Raw genomic sequence first — 6,446 nt, 5'->3', positions numbered from 1 at the left:
AAGAGCGAGCAATCTAGCATAGCAAAGTTAGTAGTGATTTCGAGGGTATGATCATCTTGCCTGCACAGTTGTCAGAGTTGACTGGAACCTCGAAAGCAAACTCAACGGGCTCCTCGTTAGCGAACTCGTCTCCCGTCTCTACCCAAACAAGACAAACAAGCAACAAGGACACAATCAACCACGTGCAAGGATCAACCAACAAGATGTAATGATGATATGCTATGCGGAATGCGATGCGGGATGCATATGCGAGATGTCGCAAGGAATGCCTGAACCTGGCCTCAACTTGGAAATCCAAGTGTGCCACTGGAAAGATGAGATGAAATCTCTTGAAAACGATGTAAAGAACACCGGAATCGGAGTTACGGTTTGGAAATGGCAAGCGATTCAAATATGACACCGGTCTGCGATTTACAGCAAGTAGCCATCTAAATGCAATGAGATGACATGCTACAGTACCCAAACATGACAACAAAATACATGGAAGGGATGCATTCAAGATGCTTAACAAAAGTCTAGCACTGAGCTACGGCCAATTCATCCATTAACAGGTTCAAACAAGCATGGAAAAAATGCATATGGCAAACAGATCTCAGACTTAGTGAAATTAACACTTGTCTGGAATTTCAGATCAGGTAGCACTCTTCGGAGCAACAAAACTACATGCTACAGGACCTGAACATGGTAAAGTAAAGCATGTCATGGAGCTACTCAAAGAGCTTAACAAAAGTCCCTTAGTGACCTTGAGCCAAAAGGGATCATAAAATACAACTGCAAGCATGTGAACATAGCAAAAACATAATCAGTTTTCAGACTTAGTGAAAACTGGCACATGCTGAAACATAACTCAAGTAGGCATGTTTACGAGCTCCATGCACTCACTACGGTGCAAGTCATGGCAAGAAAAGCATACACCCATTAAGAACACACAAAATACAAGCTAGACATGGCAAGAACAATAGCATAGCATGCACGGATCAACTACAACAACACCGGCAAAATTGCAAACAAGTTGACAATCTGCCCAGATTCACGAAGTAGCAAAAGTAGAGCTCGATTGACTCAAGCTAGGGTGCTCCATAATTGCAAACAAAGACATGGATGGATAGATCACTATAATATTAACAAAACATCCTTACTGATCATCCTCAAAAGAGGCACGGATCTCTATGAAACAACATGAACATATGGCATCATGGGATAAACAGCTCATGGACTTGGTGGAAATGCTAAGTCCCTGAAAATAGAATTAACAAGTGCACCACTTTGCAAGCTTGTGCTAGTCACCACACGCATCACAAAAATACATGGGTTGCACCTCTGGAAAGAAGACAAAACCCTTAACAAAACATATGTAGAACTCATGGGCATAACATGCACACATTAATCATGGCAAAAATGACAAAAAGTCTAAATGGACTAGCAGATCTGACAATTATCTCAAGTAGCCCTCTTCTAACAGCATTTCGGGCATCAAGATGAACTCAAATGAAAATGATGAAATGGAATGAAATGATGTACTCTCAGAGATGAACATTTTGATATGCTATATGCATGGATCGGAGTTACGGATGCGGAGTTATGACATGATGAATATGGGCATATGAATCTGGCAATTTCGGGGACTTAGAAGAATTTACCCCACGGAAAAAGTCAACGGCGGACGGGGATATCCAGGACGGAGCGGATCGGGATGAAGGGAGGCGTTTGGATCGGGGACCGGTGGATCTGGTCCCGATCCGGATCCGGCCGGAATCTCGCCGGAGAGGACGACGACGGCTGGAGGGAGGACAACGCCGACGAGGTCGGCGCGCGGAGGACACCGGCGAACGAGGTGGCGGTGCACGTTGAATGAGGCGGTCGGCGGCGAGGAGTAGTGGCGGCACATGGCGGCGGCGTTGGCCGGAACGGCGCGAACGGGGCGCGGCCGGCGGCGAGAAGACGGGCAGGCGTGCCGGCGCGGCGGTCGGCGGCGGCGGGGTGCCACGGCGGGCGGGGCGGAGCCAACGGAGGCGGATGGCGCGGGGCTCGGGCGCTCGGGCCCGGTCGCGCGGAGGAGGGCCGGGCACGGGCCACAGCGGGCCTCGGCGGCGCGCACGAGAGGAGAGAGAGGCGGGCGACAGGTGGCGGCTCCCGGTTGGCCGGGCGCGGCGGCGCGGCTGATGTGGCGGGGCCGGATTGGCCGGAGCGAGGTGGCGACCGAGAGGACATGTCCGGGCGCGGTGAGGACGCGTCCGGCGGCGCGAGGGGAGGAGTTTTTAGGGTTCATCCGCGAAAATTTCGGGGATGGCCACATATTTATAGGTAGAGGGAGCTAGGAGAGTCCAAATGAGGTGCGGTTTTTGGTCACGCGATCGTGATCGAACGACCGAGATGATGGAGAGGGTTTAGATGGGTTTTTGGGCCAAATTGGAAGGGTGTTGGGCTGCAACACACACGAGGCCTTTTCGGTCCCTCGGTTAACCGTTGGAGTATCCAGCGAAGTCCAAATGGTACGGAACTTGACAGGCGGTCTACCTGTAGTAAACCAAGGCCGCTTGGCAAGTCTCGGTCCAATCCGGAAATGTTTAACCCCCACACACGAAAGAAAGGTAGAAATGACCACCGGAGGAGAACGAAGCGCCGGAATGCAAAACGGACAACGGGGAAAATGCCCGGATGCATGAGACGAACACGTATGCAAATGAAATGCACATGATGACATGATATGCAATGCATGACACGCAAGCAATGACAACGCAACAACATTGAATAACTGCACGACACCTGGCACATCGGTCTCGGGGCGTTATAGCCGAATAGAGGATCAAATAATATCTGCAGGAGTCTAATATATGTATGTCTGTATGCGTATGCAGGCTTCACTGTTGACCTCTGCCGCACTGACTGCGGAGGTCGCCGCACTGAAGCAGAACCTCGAGCGGTCCTAGAAAGAGCTCGGCCTTTCCAAGAGGCAGCTCGAGGAGAACAAAGGTAAGTAATACCTTGTCCATATATATATATATATATATATATAAAGATGCAGTTGCGAAATGATAGGATCATCATGGATGTGTCGAGGGCCATGACCGAAGTGGCGACCCTGAAGCAAGCGTTGTCCGAGGCCGAAAACAAAGCGGCCAAGGAGCGCACCGAGCGGGAAAAACAAGAGGCACGGGTGGGCGAGGTGCAGCAAGAGCTCCGGGCTCTCTTGAATAAGCACGAGGCTTTGGAGCTTGACTCGAAGACGCGAGAATCCGAGCTTGCCGCGGCCCTCGAGAGCACAAAGGATGCCAAGGCTGAAGCCCAAAAGGCCCTCTGGGAAATTGAGGCGATGAGAAGGATAGCGGCGGGTAAGGCATTTAATATGCAAAGCAAGCATGTGAAAGTAAATTACTTGTTACTTACCCGAGTCTAGAGCTCTCCAGGAGCATTCGCAGATTTGCCCCGTAGCGTGTCGGATGCCACGAAATATTACCAGGCTGAGGAGGGAAGATCGACGGAGAAGTTGTTCTGGTCTCAGTATACTGGGACCGAACACCCGGTGCCTGTGAGCGACCAGCTAAAGCAACTGGTCGAGCTGCACAAGGCGGCCGAACAGGCCATGAGGGGCCTTATAGTCCGGATATGGCCTGGCGACTCCCTTCCCAACAGCTACTTCAGCCTGGTGAGGCGGCTTGTGGATGCCTGCCCACGGCTGGAAGTCATTAAGCGGTCCGTTTGCATCGAAGGTGCATGCCGGGCTTTTGCCCGTGCAAAGGTGCACTGGGCCAAGATGGACGCCGAGAAGCTGGTGAAGGAGGGGCCGCCGCAAGGCAAGGAGCATCGCCAGCCTGAAATGTATTATGAGGGTGTCCTGAAGGGTGCCCGTCTTGTGGCGGACGAGTGTGCGAAGGACGTAATTTTTGAATGAACTTTCTCGTGTGATCCTGTATTATGAAAACTTGTTCATATGCGCTATGCAACGCTTGTTTGAATTTAAAATATTACCTTCTGTGCGGCTGTTTGTTAAATCTGAGAGATGGCGAGTCGTCGGCTTCTGCCCCCATGCCATGAGTGCTGGGGTGTTCGGGATAAATCTGAGCACTCTTTTTCCCATTGTTGGCTCCTTCGAGGGAGGTGCTCAGCACAATGAACAAGGCAATCGGACTATAATGCTTTATCACTCTCACATAGCCATAGAAGTCTACAATTTTAAATTTTGGCGAAGCCCCTAGTATTCGGAAGGCCGAATTCGGGGCGCTATACACGCCTTAAGCCAGACAAAGCCGACTCCTCGCTCTAAGCGGCATAAGTCTTTAGGGACTCGAGACCTCTCGAACAGGGACCAGCCCTCGCCTTATCATGACAGTCAGTTTTAGCTTTCTCTACTGAGGTGCGTAGCCCAGATGAACCGAGGCACAATCGCAGTAGTTCTCCTAGTGCTACCTTAGCCGATATAGTGGAACGTATGGTACCAAAACATGGGAGCCGAGGAAACCCAACTATTGACCCAAGACATGATTCGGAGCTGATGCATATAATGCTATAAGTTTGGGGTGCCGCACTGTTGAAAGTGTTCGGACTTCTCACGCCGTATTATGGGGTACTCAAGCCCTAGCGTATTGGCCGTACCAGAGTGTGCGGGTGCTGAATGTCATAAGAGAAAGAATAGAGAATGCGGTAATAGTCTAGTGCTATGCATTGTTTATTCCAAAAGGTCCGTCGAAGCAGAATGATACAAGTAGTGCGATAAGCAAAAAGTAGGACTATTTGACATGTCCCCTCCAAGGGCAAGCTGAGGAATGGTATTTAAAGCAAGTATTTCACTCGTTATCGGAGACCACCTGGGAGTTCCGTGGTGCGATGTGGCTTTCTGCCTCCTTGGTTGTTGCGTCGTGTGTCCGGCAATCGTACTGCCGGACGGGGTTTCCAGAGATTGAAGTCCTGAAAGAGAGAAAAATAACAAAGCGGGAAGCCCCTAGTGCGATTGAGACGCGTCTTGGGGCGTGCCGTAGTCGTGCCCCCCTCCCCACCTGTGCCCATGGTATTTTCAATGCATAATTATGTACGCGTGGCACAGATTTCGCCGTTTGGCTGGTACTGGGGTGGGGGGCACATTGCTATGCGAGCTCGGAACGTGCCAGGCTGTCTTGTTGCTGATTACTCCGGGCATGCTTGAAGCTGTCCGGGTCTTTAATCGCCGAACTGGTGGATTGCCTTAAGAAGCTGCTTTGCGCTTCTGCTGCGAGGGCCGCATTGTGCTCCTCCGTGCGGAGAGAGCGTTCTGTGTTTCCATTGACTGTGATGACCCCCCAAGGTCCTGGCATCTTGAGCTTGAGATATGCATAGTGCAGTACCGTGTTGAATCTCGCAAATGCGGTTCGCCCGAGCAGTGCATGATAGCCGCTGCGGAACGGGACTATATCGAAGATTAGCTCCTCGCTTCGGAAGTTATCCGGGTTTCCGAAGACCACTTCCAGTGTGACTGAGCTTGTGCAATGGGCTTCTACACCTGGTATGATGCCTTTGAAGGTCGTTTTTGTGGGTTTGATCCTTGAGGGGTCTATACCCATTTTGCGCACCGTGTCCTGATAAAGCAGGTTTAGGCTGCTGCCGCCGTCCATAAGGACTCGAGTGAGGTGAAATCCATCAATGATTGGGTCTAGGGCCAGTGCGGCGAATCCGCCAATACGGATACTAGTGGGATGGTCCCTGCGATCGAAGGTGATCGGACAGGAGGACCATGGGTTGAACTTTGGGGCGAATGGCTCCAACACATATACATCCCTTAACGCACGCTTCCGCTCCCTCTTGGGGATGTGGGTTGCGAATATCATGTTCACCGTCCGCACTTGTGGGGGGAACCTCTTCTGCCCTCTGGTGTTCGGCTGCTGGGGCTCCTCCTCGTCATCGCTATGTAGCCCCTTATCTTTGTTTTCGGTGTTTAACTTGCCGGCCTGCTTGAACACCCAAAATTCCCTGTTGGTGTGGTTGGCTGGCTTGTCGAGGGTGCCATGTATTTGGCACGAGCGATCGAGTATACGGTCCAAACTGGACGGGCCCGGAGTGCTTCTTTTGAATGCCTTTTGCCGCTGACCGGGTTTCGAGCCTCTGAATCCGGCATTGACTGCCGTATCCTCAGTATTGTCGCTATTGACGCGGCGCTTATGTTTGTTGTGACGTGACTTGCCATTGCTATCCTTGGTATCTGAAGTACCGCAGTTCTTTGATATGTTATTGCTGCGAGCCAGCCAGCTGTCTTCTCCCACGCAAAAGCGGGTCATGAGTGTCGTGAGAGCTGCCATAGATTTCGGTTTTTCCTGGCCAAGGTGCCGGGCGAGGCACTCGTCACGGATGGTGTGCTTAAAAGCTGCTAGGGCCTCTGCATCCGGACAGTTAACGATTTGATTTTTCTTTGTCAGGAACTGTGTCCAGAATTGTCTGGCCGATTCCTTTGGCTGCTGGATTATGTGGCTCAAGTCATC

This window comes from Triticum urartu, chromosome 1A (assembly GCF_056163025.1).
Source record: "Triticum urartu cultivar PI428250 chromosome 1A, HENAU_Tu73, whole genome shotgun sequence".
Lineage (NCBI taxonomy): Eukaryota > Viridiplantae > Streptophyta > Magnoliopsida > Poales > Poaceae > Triticum > Triticum urartu.
This window is presented reverse-complemented; position numbering follows the sequence as displayed.